Here is a 15,843-nt window from a genome sequence, read left to right on the forward strand (position 1 = left end):
CTGAAGCCACCTCCCTGGATTTTTGTTGGATACAGGTTGGAAGTTGTTTTTTTATCACACCATGCCTCTGAAATGAAATGAATGAAAATCGCTTATTGTCACGAGTAGGCTTCAAATGAAGTTACTGTGAAAAGCCCCTAGTCGCCACATTCCGGCGCCTGTTCGGGGAGGCTGTTACGGGAATCGAACCGTGCTGCTGGCCTGCATGGTCTGCTTTCAAAGCCAATGATTTAGCCCAGTGTGCTAAACCAGCCCCTAACCAGCCCCTCTGTATGGACGTTTGGATGTTTTTGATGCTGCGCTGGAAAGCTGGAACCAGTACGCTCAACGGATGCATTACTATTTCCGGGCAAACAATATCACCGAAAACGAGCGCCAGGTGGTCATATTGCTCACCGCCTGTGGCCCGCATACGTTTGGGGTGATTAGGAGCCTTACGTACCCAGCTGTGCCGGACACCAAAACGTTTGATGCACTTGTGAACTTAGTGGGGCAACATTTTAACCCAACCTCATCCACGATAGTCCAACGTTACCGGTTTAATACCGCTGAGAGGACCCCAGGAGAATCCCTTGTCGACTTTTTACCCAGGCTAAGCAGGATTGCGGAGTACTGTGACGGTGGTGAGACCTTATCAGAAATGTTACGCGACCCTTTGGTTTGCGGTATTAACAATGCGGCCACCCAGAGAAAGTTGTTAGCCGAGCCAACATTGACTTTTCAGCAGGCCATTCAAATAGTATTATCCCGAGAGAGGGCAGAACGAGGAGTGCAGGAGCTACAGGGAATGGAGGTGCAGGCCTTGGGGCGCAACCCCATCCGTCCGAAAACGTCCCCCTGCACCCCTGTGGTACCTTGGGCAAGGCGACGTCCGGATCGACGCCAGTGGCCGTCGGACATTCCTCCCCGAAGGGAGCCTTCTCCAGAACCAATGGCTGAGGAGCCATGTCCGTGTCAGACTTTTAGGCGCCGACCCTGTCGCGGACGCCAGTCTTGGGGGCGCCAGAGGCGCCGTCGTTCCGACCGAAACTGGGGCCAGCCCAGGGGCCGTACCTTTCATTTGGATGAACCTGTGGCGACTACTCCCGAGGACGTGGAGACGGAGGACGACTGCCTGCAACTGCATTGTGTGGCAGCTCCCCGTGTGGCCCCCAATAAAGTGACAGTACGGGTCAATGGTCACCCGCTTGAGATGGAGTTGGACACTCGCGCAGCCGTCTCCGTGATCGCCCAGTGGGCATTAGACCGCATCAAGCAGCGTATACAGGCCCTTTTATTAACCAACACACAGGCCAGGCTGGCCACCTACACAGGGGAACCATTGGACATTGCAGGAACTACGATGACCTCTGCTGTTTATGGACTCCAGGAGGGGCGTTTCCCACTTATCGTGGTGCGCGGCCATGGGCCCAGCCTGTTGGGTCGGGACTGGTTGCGCCATTTGCTGCTGCAGTGGCAGCACATCCTCCAAACAGTTTCTGGATGGTTGACTGAGGTGCTAGGATGATACCCAGATGTAGTCCAGCCCAGTTTGGGGAAAATAAATGGGGCTTTAGCCCGTATCCAAGTCGAACCAGGAGCCACGCCGCGCTATTTCCGGGCGCGCCCGGTGCCTTACGCCTTGCTCGAGAAGGTAGAAGGGGAGCTCATTTGTTTGGAGACTTTGGGTATTATCAGGCCCGTCCGTTTCGCTGACTGGGCAGCACCAATTGTACCTGAAATGAAGCCAGATACCACAGTTCGCTTGTGCAGCAACTATAAACTTACAGTGAATACGGCTTCCCGACTTGACCGATACCCAATGCCTCGCATAGAGGATCTCTACATGAAGCTTGCAGAGTATGAGCTTCCCCAATGAGGGGGGCGGAGAAATCATTAGCAGACTCCCTGCATAAATAAAGCTGGCCAGTTTGGAACCAGCAGAGAGAGGAGTGAGCAGCAAGGGAAGTTGCTGCTGTTGTATATATATGTTATTGTAAATAAATGTTATTTCTTTGTATCTTGAAGACGCGTGCTGGATTTTTCATGGCCCTCACAAAACCACTAAAGCCGGTTCACCCACTGTTTTTGTGGGACTGCTGTTGCCAGCGTTAATCCTGACCAATTCTGACCCATATTTTTATCGGGTAGTATTCAATGCAGAGAACATAAGAACATAAGAACTAGGGGCAGAAGTAGACCGTCCGGCCCTTCAAGCCTGCTCCGCCATTCTATAAGATCATGGCTGATCTTTTCGTGGTCTCAGAACCACTTACCCGCATTCTCGCCATATCCCCTAATTCCTTTATTTTTCAAAAAAACATCTACCCTATCTTTAGATATATTCAATGAAGTAGCGTCTACTATTCCTTTCGGTAGAGAATGCCATACTTTAACCACGCTCTGAGTGAAGAGGTTCCTCCTTGATTCAGTCCTAAATCTGCTCCCCCTAATCTTGAGGCTATGCCCTCTTGCCCTACTTTCACCTACCAGTGGAAACATCCTTCCTACTTCAATCATATCCATTCCCTTCAAAATTGTATATGTTTCTATTAGATCCCCCCTCAACCTTCTGAATTCCAGTGAGTATAATCCCAATCTACTCAGCCTCTCCTCATACGATAACCCCCTCAACTCCGGAATCAGCCTAGTGAACCTCCTCTGCACCCCATCTGGTGCTAGTGCATCCTTTCTCAAGTGTGGAGACCAAAACTGCACACAGTACTCCAGGTGTGGCCTCACCAGCACCTTGTACAACTGCAACATTACCTCTCTACTTTTAAACTCAATCCCCTTTGCAATGAAGGACAAAATTCCATTTGCCTTCCTAATTACTTGTTGCACCTGCAGACCAACCTTCTGTGACTCATGCACAAGTACACCCAGGTCCCTCTGCATAGCAGCATGCTGCAGCTTTTTACCATTTAAGTAATAATCCGTTCTATTGTTACTCCTACCAAAATGCATGACTTCACACTTATTGACATTATACTCCATCTGCCAGACCTTTCCCCACTCACTCAATGTGTCAATGTTCCTCTGTAAGGTTTTACAGTCCTCAGTACACTTTGCTCTGCCACACGCCTTCGTGTCATTTGCAAACTTGGATACCTTACACGTAGTTCCCAACTCCAAATCGTCTATATAAATTGTAAATAATTGTGGTCCCAACACCGATCCCTGAGGCACACCACTCGTCACTGATTGCCAGCCAGAATAGCACTCATTTATTCCTACTCTTTGTTTCCTGTTAGACAACCAATCCTCTATCCATGCTAGTACTCTACCCTTAACACTATGCATCCTTATCTTATGCAGCAGCCTCTTGTGCGGTACTTTGTCAAAGGCCTTTTGGAAATCTAGGTACACCACATCCACTGGGTCCCCTTTGTCTACCTTGCTCGAAATGTCTTCATAGAATTCCGAGATTCGTCAAGCATGACCTGCCCTTCATGAATCCATGCTGCGTCCATCCAATGGGACAATTTCTATCGAGGTGCCCTCCTATCTCTTTCTTGATAATAGACTCAAGCATCTTCCCCACGACAGAGGTTAAGCTAACCGGTCTATAATTCCCCATCTTTTGTCTACTTCCCTTTTTAAACAGTGGCGTCACATTTGCTGTTTTCCAATCCTCTGGGACTGCCCCAGTGGTCAGCGAATTTTGGAAAATTACCGCCAGTGCATCTGCTATTAGTCCAGCCATCTCTTTCAGTACCCTGGGATGCATTCCATCAGGGCCAGGAGACTTATCTATTCTGAGCTCCATTAGCTTGCCCAACACTTGCTCTTCCGTGATAGTAATGGTTTTCAGGTCCTCACCTACCTTCTTCTCTCGGTCAATTGCTGGCATGTTATTAGTGTCCTCCACTGTGAAGACCGATACAAAATATTTGTTCAATGTCTCTGCCATTTCATCATATCCCATAACTAAATGACCACTCTCATCCTCTAACGGACCAATATTTACTTTAGCCACTCTTTTTAGTTTTATATAATTATAAAAACTTTTGCTATCTGCCCTTATATTCTGTGCCAGTTTTTTTTCGTGTTCTATCTTACTTTTCTTTATGGCTCTTTTCGCGGCTTTCTGCTGACCTTTAAAGTTTTCCCAATCTTCTAGTTTCCCGCTGATCTTGGCCACTTTGTAAGCCTTCTCTTTCAATTTGACTGCCTCATGTATCTCCTTAGACACCCATGGTAGATTACCTCTTTTCTTACAATTCTTCCTTCTCACTGGAATATACTTTTGTTGAGCACTATGAAAGATTTCTTTGAAAGTACTCCACTGCTTCTCAACTGTCCTACCATAAAATATTTGTTTCCAGTCTACTTTAGCGAGGTCCTTCCTCATTCTATCGTAGTCACCTTTGTTCAAGCATAGGACCCTGGTATTGGATTCTATCATCACACTCTCCATCTGTATACTAAATTCAATCATGCTGTGATCACTCCTCCCAAGAAGATCCCTAATGATGAGGTCATTAATTATTCCTGCCCCATTACACAGGACCAGATCTAGGATAGCTTGCTCTCTCGTCGGTTCCATTACATATTGTTCCAGAAAACTATCCCAGATACATTCAACAAAGTCCTCTTCAAGGCTACCCTGACCGAGCTGATTTGACCAATCTATATGCAGATTAAAATCTCCCATGATAACTGCTGTACCCTTTTCACAGGCATTAGTTATCTCTTCATTTACTGCCCGTCCCAGTGTGATGCTATTATTTGGTGGCCTATAGACTACGCCTATCAGTGTCTTTTTCTTAGAATTTCAAATTTATACCCAAATGGATTCAACCTCATTCTCCATAGAACCTATATCATCCCTCAATACCACCCTGATGTCGTCCTTGATTATTAGTGCTACTCCACCTCCCTTACATACCTGTCTATCCCTCCGAAACGTCTGGTACCCCTGGACATTTAACTCCCAGTCATGACCATCCTGCAACCATGTCTCCGTAATGGCTATCAAGTCATATTCATTCGCGATGATTTGTGCCGTTAATTCATCAACTTTATTACGAATGCTACGAGCATTCAGGTAAAGTGCCTTAATGCTGACTTTCTTATCATTATTAGAGAAATTGGACATCATGAGATGTCCTAAGTTATCATTCCTTTTTGCTTCATTCCTAGTCTGCCTTGAACTTAAACCCACCTGCACACACGCTAACCTGCTGCTTATCCTTTCATTTAACTCCCTACTCCCTGTCGCTTTCCCTTTCCCTTCCCCCCGACTCAGAAGTTTAAAGTCCTGCTGACCACCCTATTTATCCTTTTCGCTAGAACACTGGTTCCAGATCGGTTCAAGTGGAGACCGTCCCAACGGTACAGATCACCCCGGTTCCAAAACTGATGCCAATGCCCCATGAAATAGAATCCCTCTTTCCCACACCAATCCCTTAGCCACGTGTTTACTTCCCTAACTTTCTTATCCCTATGCCAATTAGCACGTAGCTCAGGCAGTAATCTGGAGATTATGACCCTCGAGGACCTGTTCTTCAATTTCCTTCCTAGTGCTTGATAATCCCCAGTCAGGTCCTCCACCCTATGTTGTTAGTCCCAACGTGGACCACAACAACTGGATCCTCCCCCTCCCGCTCCAGTATCCTTTCAAGCCGGTCGGACATGTCCCGCACCCTGGTACTGGGCAGGCAACACACCATGCGGAACTCCCTATCCGACTTGCAAAGGATACTATCTGTCCCTCTAATTATAGAATCCCCTATAACAACTACTTGTCTTTTAGCTCCCTTCTCTTGAATGGCCTTTTGCACCATGGTGCCATGGTCAGCTGGCTCATCCTGTCCACAGTCCTTTTCCTCATCCGCACAGGGAGCAAGAATCTCATACCTGTTGGACAAGGTCATGGGCTGAGGCTCCTGCAGTCCTGAACTCCGAATCCCCCTACCTGCCTCACTTACAATCACACCCTCTTTTTCCTGAACATTTACTGAATTTAAATTATTTAATCTACCGGGTGTCACTGCCTCCTGAAGCAAAACGTCCAGGTAACTCTCCCCCTCCCGGATGTGCTGCAGAGCTTGAAGCTCAGACTCCAGATCATCAATTCTGATCCGGAGTTCTTCCAGCAACCAACACTTGCTGCAGATGTGGTCACTGCCGTTCACAATGGGATCGGCCAGCTCCCACATCATACAGCTGCAACACATCACCTGTCCAGCCATCTCTACTTATTTAATTAACATTTACAAATTTATGTTAAATAATTTCTAGTACTTCTCTGCTAAATAAAAAGCTTAATTCAACTACTATAATACTCAATAATAAACTTAGACCAAATAAGAGTAAAAAAAAGAACAACTTTACCTTATCAAATTGGTTAGAGGAGGAGGGCGGGTGGGAGACACTAGACGTGTAGTGTCTCTGGATTAGCCACCGCCCAAATATATAGGATCACTTACCTACCCGACAGCCCTCCTGGTCCATGTCACCTCCGTTCCCACTCCTCCCTGCGAAGAAAAAAAAAGAACTCCTAAGAAAGAAAATGTCTCCAATTCCATGGTGCCAAAGTTAGTTGAATCTGTCATTTTCTGGCTGTTTGGAAGGAATAAACTTGTTATGATTTTCCTGAAACCCACGGTGGCCAATCATCCCGAGATTCTGGGGCCACTTCTTTATGAACCACTTTCCTGTTGGGGCTAATTCGGAGGCCAGTGAGTGTTGTAATATGTCTTTAAGAAATTGCAATATCACATCACAAAAAGCAAGTGTGCCGTGCAATCCAGTTTTAGCTCAACTTTTCTATTTAAGTAGAACTCACAGGCAGCACTACAGTTGGTGTTTTCCACCTTTCCCTCCATGTCTATCGGTACACATGTGCCTGGAATTAATAAATGGCCCCACAATGTGTTTGCACGAGGCATTATGGGCAAATTCGTGCAACATAACAAACATGACAGTGGGTTTTCTGAGGGCGGGAGCACAGGCCTCCAAGATATTGCCGGAAATTGTAACACTCTGGTGGGCTGGTGAATCTGGGACTTTAGCAATGCAGCCGATTGAAGCAGGATTCATCTCCAAAACCTCAAACTTGCTCAGAGAGTGTCAGCCAAGGCTCAGTGGCGGAAGAATATTGATATGGTTTCACATGACTTTTTTTTCTGTATGTTAGACAGTGTTGGTATACATTTTGTTTTTGAAAAGTTTGTATTCCCCCTTAGTTGTGAGTGATGTGAATGAAAGCTTTTGAGATGCATTCACCAGAGTTGTGGTGCGGGGGGAGGGGTTGTGCAGGGTGGGGGCTAGTGTTGTGTGTGGGTGGGTGGGGTAGGGGGGCTAGTGTTAGGCCTGGCAATATAAAAGGGATTGTGCTGCTCTGAGAAAAACACGATAGAAATGAAAGTTATTTTTTCTTTAGTTTGTTAACTCTCATGCCTGACATTTGTACCGAGGAGGAACAATAAGTGATAGAATTAAACAGACCCTCAGCATGAATATGTCAAACATGTTCACATATGGATGAACTGCTTTGTGATGAGGGGACTGAACAGCTTCTGCTGGGAGTGGGAATAAGAGATTTAGGGCTGGGTTCTCCGATTGCCGACGGCAAAATCGCGTTCGCCGATTGGTCGGAGAATTCGTTTTTAAGCCAGAATCGGCGGTGTCAGTCACCGTTTTACAGCTGCTCCACCCCCTCAAAAACTAAGTCATCGCTGAGTACGCATGCGCGCCGTTGGGACAGCCTCAGGACATCACCTGAAGGCCCTTCCCCGATGCTCCGCCCCCGATGGGCCGGCTTCCCGACGGTGTGGATCACTTCTGGTCTCAGCTTTTGTCAACCCCGCGTGGCGGCTGTGAACTGTGTTCAGATCCGCCACAGTCGGGTGGGGGGGGGGGCTTCAGCGGGTGCTGCGGGGGGCTGGTGGGGGGTTGGTCTGGGGATGGTGAGGGGGGTTACAGGAGGGCATTATCTGGCAGGCCGGGTCCTCACGCGGCCGGCGCCATGTTGTGTGCCGCCGCCACCGCAGGTCGCCCCCGTGCACAGCCATGGACCCGGCAATTGTCCACCTGTATCTGCAACTAAAGCCGGGAGCTTTACGTGGCACATCTGCTAGACACCCACCGGGCGTGGCATCAGTGCGGGGGCGCCGCCGACGTTTTGGTCGTCAGACCAGACATATTCAACGGACATAGGCCGGGATTCTCCGACCCTGCTCCAGGTCGGAGAAGCCCCGGGGGGAGGCATGAATCCTGCCCCGCCACCCGACGCCGGCTGCCCTATGTGTTTTTCGGGTAGGGTGGGATTCCCGGCACAGTGGTCGGGGGCCGATGACAGCGGCCCCCCCCGGCGATTCTCCGGGCCCCGATGGGCCGAGCAGCCGTCCATTTTTGGCCAGTCCCGCCGGTGTGGATTACTCACCTCACGCACAGCGGGACCTGGCAGGTGAGTATGGGGGGGGCAGTCCTCGGGCGGAGGGGGGGCACAGGGGGAATCCCCCACGGTGGCCTGGTCTGCGATCGGGGTCCACTGATCTGCGGGTGGGCTTGTTCCATGGAGGCACTTCTTTCCTCCACGCCGGGTCCCTGTAGGGCTCCGCCATATTGCCCCGGGGGCTAGCGCGGAGAAGAGAATCCCCCGCGCATGCGCAAGAATACGCTGGCCGGACCACGCATGCGCGAGAATACGCTGGCCGGTCCGCGCATGCGCGAATTCGCGGCGGCCCTTCGGCGCCGGCTGGAGTGGTGCCAACGACTCCGGAGGTAACCTAGCCTCCTAGAAAGGTGAGAATTCCTAAACTTGGGAGCCCTTGGTGCCGGAGTCGTTGGTGCTGGTTTTCCCGACGGCGTGGGGACATTGCCCCATTCTTTGAGAATCCCGCCCATCGTCTCAAAAACGGAGAATCCAGCCCTTAGTTTCAGAAACAGAGAATTCCGCCCGTAGACTTTTATCATTTTTCCTTTTTGTATTAATTTCTTTATACCCCTCTTTCCCTTCTGTGACTTCTGTCTTGTGTATGTAGAAGGTGGAGGTGAGTTAAAGAGAGGGGGTTAAGAATGAGATAATAGTTAGTGAGCGACAGTGGTATAGTGGTGAGCATTGCTGTCTTCAAGACAGTTGACCCGGGTTTGATTTCCGGCCATCGCAGCAATAAGAATGAGATAACAGTTAAACAGTTGTATTTACTAAGTGTTTAATTATCGATATCATTATTGATAAAAATTAATTGTTTAAATTTACAAACCTGGTGACTGATGTTATTGGGCAGCCAAAGACCAAGGACTTTGTGTATTTTCTAAGAATTAATAGACAATTTGAATTGTGTTGCGACTCCGGATCGAGTGGGAGCAGTGGGGCACTAGCCCAGGGTGTGATAACAATATGTAATCAATTCTCAGAGATCTATGCTATTTTGTTCCAGAGTTTTTTAAGGCTGAGTTCTCTTTATCCTTGTTTGTTGAAGGCACTGGCACTCGCGGTGTATCTCTGATTTTACTCACTTCGACCATTGGTGACCCTGTCTTCAGTTGTCTCGGACCTAAACTCTGGGATTTGCTCCCTCGAACCTCTCTACCCCTCACTCCTGTTTTAAGATAGTTCTTGTCCCTTTGATCAAGCTCGTGGTCGCTTGCCCTAATACCTTCCTTATATGGCTCGGTGTCTAACTTTGTATGGTAAAGTTCCTGCAAAAGTGTAGTGGGGCATTCTACTGCTTCAAAGGTGCATTAGAAATGCCCGTTGTTTGTTTGTTGTTTGTTTCACAGATGGCCATCACTTTCTAATGTTCTCAAGTATCAGTTATTCAAGTGTGAAACTTGACTGCGAATACCAAAAAGTTAACAAAGTGAGCAAGTGGCCACAATTGGGGATGTCCAGGATGTAGTCTCCCAGCAGGAATTGCTGCGTGGCAATCAGGAGCAGGAACAAGTGTTATTTTTCTCTTCCCTTACCCAGGAATGCTTTGACTAATTGTGTTCACCTTAATAGCACCTGACTGAGATCAGCGAACTCAGTATAAATTGGAGTTTATACATACAAATAAAAAACAAAGAAAAGTACAGCACAGGAACAGGCCCTTTGGCCTTCCAAGCCCGTGCCGACCAAGCTGCCCGTCTAAACTAAAATCTTCTACACTTCCGGGTTCCGTATTCCTCTATTCCCATCCCATTCATGTATTTGTCCAGATGCCCCTTAAATGTAACTATCGTCCCTGCTTCCACCACCTCCTCCGGCAGCGAGTTCCAGGCACCCACTACCCTCTGTGTAAAAAACTTGCCTCGTACATCTCCTCTAAACCTTGCCCCTCACACCTTAAACTTATGCTCCCTAGTAATTGACCCCTCTACCCTGGGAAAAAAATCTCTGACTATCCACACTGTCTATGTCCTTCATAATTTTGTAGACCTCGATCAGGTCGCCCCTCAACCTCTGTCGTTCCAGTGAGAACAAACCAGGTTTATTCAACCACTCCTCATAGCTAATGCCCTCCATACCAGGCAACATCTTGGTAAATCTCTTGTTCTGGAAAATACAGAAAAGGTGTAATTTGAAACATTGAAGTCTGGCAATATCTGGTCTGAGAGGGTACAGGGAAAGAATAAACATTTTAAATAAGACACTTTCCCTGCCCTTGGCGCCTGTCTGTCTCCCGTCCCAGTGCTCAGGCCCTCCCCCCACCATGCCCCTTTAAGCCCCGTAGCCCACCATGCCCCTTTAAGCCCCGTAGCCCATCCCCTATCGGAGGTCCCGATTTTTCCCGCCAAAAAGTAGCAAGTGCGGGCTCCTCCTTCCCCCCACCCACGAGGCAGCAGCATCAGGAGAGCAGAACGCGAGGGAGCAGCAGCTGGAGAGGTCAGAACGGAGCACAGAGGAAGGAGGACAGAAAACAGAGAACCAGCATCAGGAGAGAAGAGGAGGAGAGAGAGAGAGAGAGAGAACTCGGTTATGGGAAAGGCAAGGCAAGCAGCCGAGTGTAAACTGTAATAGATCTAAAGAAGGCTAGGATTTAAAGTTAAAATGTTAAGGTGGGTCTGAAGGTCCCCACAACCAACCAGACAGCATCCAAAATCACTAATCTGTTTACCTTTCTGTAAAGAAAGTGTTTGCAACTTATTAAAATAAAAGTATAATAATAAAATAACTTAACCTGAAAAAGTGGTTATTAGCTTACTTCACTTCCTTAATAACGCAGGACCCAGGACATCGATGCTATTAAGGGGTAAGTAGGTAAAATTCTTCGGTGAAGGTATGGGTTATACCGGGGGATAACTTGAAAAGATAGTTTGACCTGAATAGCACCCACTGAAGCCTGCATCGGAGTCAGGGAGTGAGAATCCCTGTTCACCATTTAGAATATTGGCCCTTTTTGGTATAGGGGGAATTCTAAGAAGAGTGGTGAATTTGCAAAAACATGGCGCCCAGCGTGGAGGCCTAGAATATTAGAAGTTTCTAGGTAAAGTGAGCCTAGAATATTAGAAGTTTCTAGGTAAAGTGAGCCTAGAATATTAGAAGTTTCTAGGTAAAGCGGGGCTAGAATATTAGAAGTTTCTAGTTCCCAAGAAACGGTTGGAATATTAGAAGTTTCTAACCGGCACAAAGGCTAGAATATTAGAAGTTTCTAGTCTATGTGTAAGTCAAACTTTATCTGCCGAGTTTAGTTTGGAAAGTCATGTGTGATTGGCTTTTGTAAGGATATTCTGTGGATCGAGGGGACTGAAGCTCAGGTTGGGTGTGAAAATCAGTAGACTAGAAGATACTGACCCTGAGAAAAGTCTGCAAGACATTTTGGTGACAGCACTAAAATCTTGCATCCATTACTGGTAAAAGAGGCCAAAGAATAAATCATCCTCAGAGTAAGGCAGATTGTGCGGACATTTTCTGGAAAATAGGGACGCTTATCTTCAGAAACCAATAACCAATCGACCCTTAACTAAAACAGGAAGATAGTGCCTTGGTCAGCCTTGGATAGGGCCCATAAAGTGCACCTGAAAGGGACAACCAGGAACAGAAGTAAAAAATCCGAAAAATGGCAATTAGGGTAATTCTCTTGCCCTGGAATACAGTCAAGAGAGATGCAGCAATGAAACAGGAATGGAAGAAATTAAAAGAGCAAAAGAAATCCTGGAAAAGAGAGATGTATCCAGACGGAGATATCTCCTTCTTTGTTAGAGTGCCCAAAGCCCTGCAATATACAGATTCAGTAGGGATTCTTAAAGCACTTTGTAAGTTTGCATTTGAAAAGCAAGCTGAATCACTAATCTTGTTCGGACACAGACAGAAGCATGCAGCTGCTCAAGTGGGCAAAGTGTGCTCCAAACTGATTAAATCATTGACGAAGAAAACATGAAAGAAATAATACAGATCCCTAGTGAACACAAAAGTAACTCTGAAGTGGCAAACAAATATATAAAACAACTGCAGAAAAATGAAACATTAGAAATGGAAAATGACGAGGAATCAGTCCTAGAATCAGATAGCACAGTAAAAACAGTAGGGTTTCAAACAAATGTGCCAAGTAAAAGTGCAGATGAATGGGAACAGACGAGACTTATAAAAAAATTATACATAGGAGGAAAGCAGATCCACTTAGTGGAAGGAGACTTTACAAATGCCCAAAAGGACGTACAAGTTAATCCTTCCAATAGAAAAGGGAAATTAGGGGCAGGAATTTCAGGGGTATTGGCTCATAGATACAATCCGGAGTTACAGCTACAAATGGATGAGGAGGTAGTTCTAAGAGGAGAATTTAAAGAAGGGATAGTTAGAGCCACAACTCTGAGCCATGGGACAATGATTATACATGTGGTATCACTAAACAATTCCGGACAGCAGTATGGTATCATGGAGGAGACAGAAGTAAATCAAGCTTTTTGGTATAGGGGGAATTCTAAGAAGAGTGGTGAATTTGCAAAAACACTCTTCTGCACCCTCTCTAAAGCCTCCACACCCTTCTGGTAGTGTAGCGACCAGAATTGAACACTCCAATCCAAGTGTGGCCTAGCTAAGGTTCTATGCAGCTGAAACATGACGTGCCAATTTTCATACTCAATGCCTCGGCCAATGAAGGCAAGCATGCCGTATGCCTTCTTGACTACCTTCTCCACCTGTGTTGCCCCTTTCAATGACATGTGGACCTGTACACCTAGACCTCTCTGACTGTCAACGCTCTTGAGGGTTCTATTCCCTACCTGCATTAGACCTTCCAAAATACATTACCATACATTTGTCCAGATTAAACTCCATCTGCCATCTCTCCGCCCAAGTCTCCAAACGATCTAAATCCTACTCTATCCTCTGACAGTCCTCATCGCTGTCTGTAATTCCACCAACCTTTGTGTCGTCTGCAAACTTACTAATCAGGCCAGTTACATTTTCCTCCAAATCATTTATATATACTACGAACAGCAAAGGTCCCAGCACTGATTCCTGCGGAACACCACTAGTCACAGCCCTCCAATCAGAAAAGCACCCTTCCATTGCTACTCTCTGCCTTCTCTGACCGAGCAAGTTCTGTATCAATCTTGCCAGCTCACCTCTGACCCCTTGTGACTTCACCCTTTGTACCAGTCTGCCATGAGGGATTTGTCAAAGGCCTCACTGAAGTCCACATAGACAACATCCACTGACCGACCTGCATCAATCATTTTTGTGACCTCCTAGAAAAACTCTATTAAGTTTTTTTTATAAATGTTTTTTATTGGGTTTTTGAACAAGGTATAATTACCGTTATGTACACAGAATAAGAAACATAGATATATATATATATACACATATATAGAAGAGAAGGGCACACCCCAACATACCAAGGAGAAGGAAAAAATACAATATAATGTGAAATAGAATAACTGGTAGGGTATTGTGCACCAGCTCGACAGCGGCAGCTCTGTACACCTGGCAAAATTATTTACACCACGTAAGTAGGCGACTGATTGCTGGGGGGGGGGGGGGGGGGGGGGCGGGATTTGGGAGGCAAATATACATTTGGGTGCCGGGGAGATAATTCCAGTGTGCGATACTTGGCTGCGTTTCGTGTTGTTGTCGCCTGCTTCTTCCGGACGGATCTCGCTGCCGTCCCGCGCTCGCCTCCGCTTCTGCTGCTCCCCCGTCCTCCATCTTCATTTTCATCGTTCCCCCGCTCCTGGAGATGTCATGCACATTTGGTATCCCGTGCCTTCCTTCCGGCTCCCGTTTCCCTGCCCCCCGCCCCCCCCCCCTGGTTCTCCTCTCTTATTCCCCCCCACCCCCCCCCCCCCCCCCCCCCCCCCCCCCCCCCCCCCCCCCCCCCCCCCCACGGTTCGCCTTTCTTTCCTCAGATTTAGCTGTCTTCCCCCCCCCCCCAGTCTATCTCTCCCTTTCATGCCTTGGCTACTTTCCCCTGATTCTTGACTACTTTCCCCTGATTCTTGGCCACCCGGCTATTCTTCCTCTTGTACGTTGGCCACAAACAGGTCCTGGAACAGTTGCGTGAATGGCTCCCATGTTCTGTGGAAGCCGTCGTCTGATCCTCGGATGGCGAATTTGATTTTCTCCATTTGGAGAGATTCCGAGAGGTCAGACAGCTTTGGGTGGTGCTGCTGACCGCCAGCCAAACAGGATTCTACGGTGGGCGATCAGGGAGGCAAAGGCAAGGGGTCCACCCTCCTCCCCAGGAATAGATCTGGCTGGTCCGAGACCCCGAAGACCGCCACTTTCGGGCATGGCTCCACCCTCACTCCCACCACTTTGGACATTGTCTCAAAGAAGGCTGTCCAAACTCTATTAAGTTAGTGAGACACGACCTCCCCTTCACAAAACCATGCTGCCTCTCGGTAATACGTCCACTTGCTTCCAAATAGGAGTAGATCCTGTCCCGAAGAATTCTCTCCGTTAATTTCCCTACCACTGACATAAGGCTCACCGGCCTGTAGTTCTGACTTTAACTCTGACCTTTCAGGTAAGACGAATTGAAGATTTCTGGTAAGTATTCTGTTTACCAAACCCGATTTTCTTTGCTGTAGTAATATGAGCTATATTTTCTTACCCTGTGGTTCAGGTTTCAAAAAATTTTAGAACCCATATTTACATCTATGCAGGTAAAGTCGCCATAGTCTCAGATGACCATAGGCTGCTTTCCCCTTTGAGGGGTGAGAGCTGACTGGAGGTGATTTAACCTGAGGATCACCACACCTCAGGCTAGGGGCAAGGTTGGGGAGCCTTCAGGAATAACCTCAGCGTGTACGGGAATTGAACCAGCGCAGCTGGCCTCGCTCTGCATCATGAACCAATCTACCCAAGTTCAGCTTTGTGATGCAGAGGGAGGCTAACAGTGTGGGTTCAACTCCCATGAGCCTTCTCAACATTTTTAAGACCTGGAGGATGAAAGGCCAAGACTTTGTAGAGTAACGGATGGTACATCAGTTCTAAAACTTGTACTTCTACAGTGAAATAAATACTTGGGAGTTCAACCACTAAATGTCACGGTTTGATTTCATTCTTTAGAGAAACCAGTCCATTTTATATGGAGGGACAGGGAGAATATGCATTGGTAGCTGTTTATGGTGGGAGATCTCAGTGCTTCATGCAATTGGAATGAGTGCACGCTTTAGCATATTCACTGCTTGTGCGGATCCTCAAAGTTTCTCAGCTTGAGGAACTGAAGGCAGTATTCTGTGGCATTTTGGCAGTTAAAGATTCTTGGAAAGCACATTATTGGGTGTGGTCAACCAATGTCGAAGTTTATTGCTGTGGTTAGAAGCAGGTGTTTGAAAAATAGTACCGAGGGCTGTAAAAGACCATTAGAAGATATCTTGTCCATGGGACCCACCTGCTGCTCCCTTGACTCTATTCCCACTAAACTGCTGTCCTCCTAACTTCACCGTCTGGCTCCCATATTAGCTGATGGTTATTTTCTTTCA

General features: G+C 47.3%; 1 protein-coding gene across 1 annotated transcript in view; it reads right to left on the minus strand.

Annotated features, from left to right (window-relative positions):
• The window catches only part of LOC119978187, a 92,617-nt gene that overhangs the window by 24,056 nt on the left and 52,718 nt on the right, over positions 1-15,843 (minus strand). The window lies entirely within an intron of this gene.

This window comes from Scyliorhinus canicula, chromosome 15, assembly GCF_902713615.1.
Source record: "Scyliorhinus canicula chromosome 15, sScyCan1.1, whole genome shotgun sequence".
Taxonomy (NCBI): domain Eukaryota; kingdom Metazoa; phylum Chordata; class Chondrichthyes; order Carcharhiniformes; family Scyliorhinidae; genus Scyliorhinus; species Scyliorhinus canicula.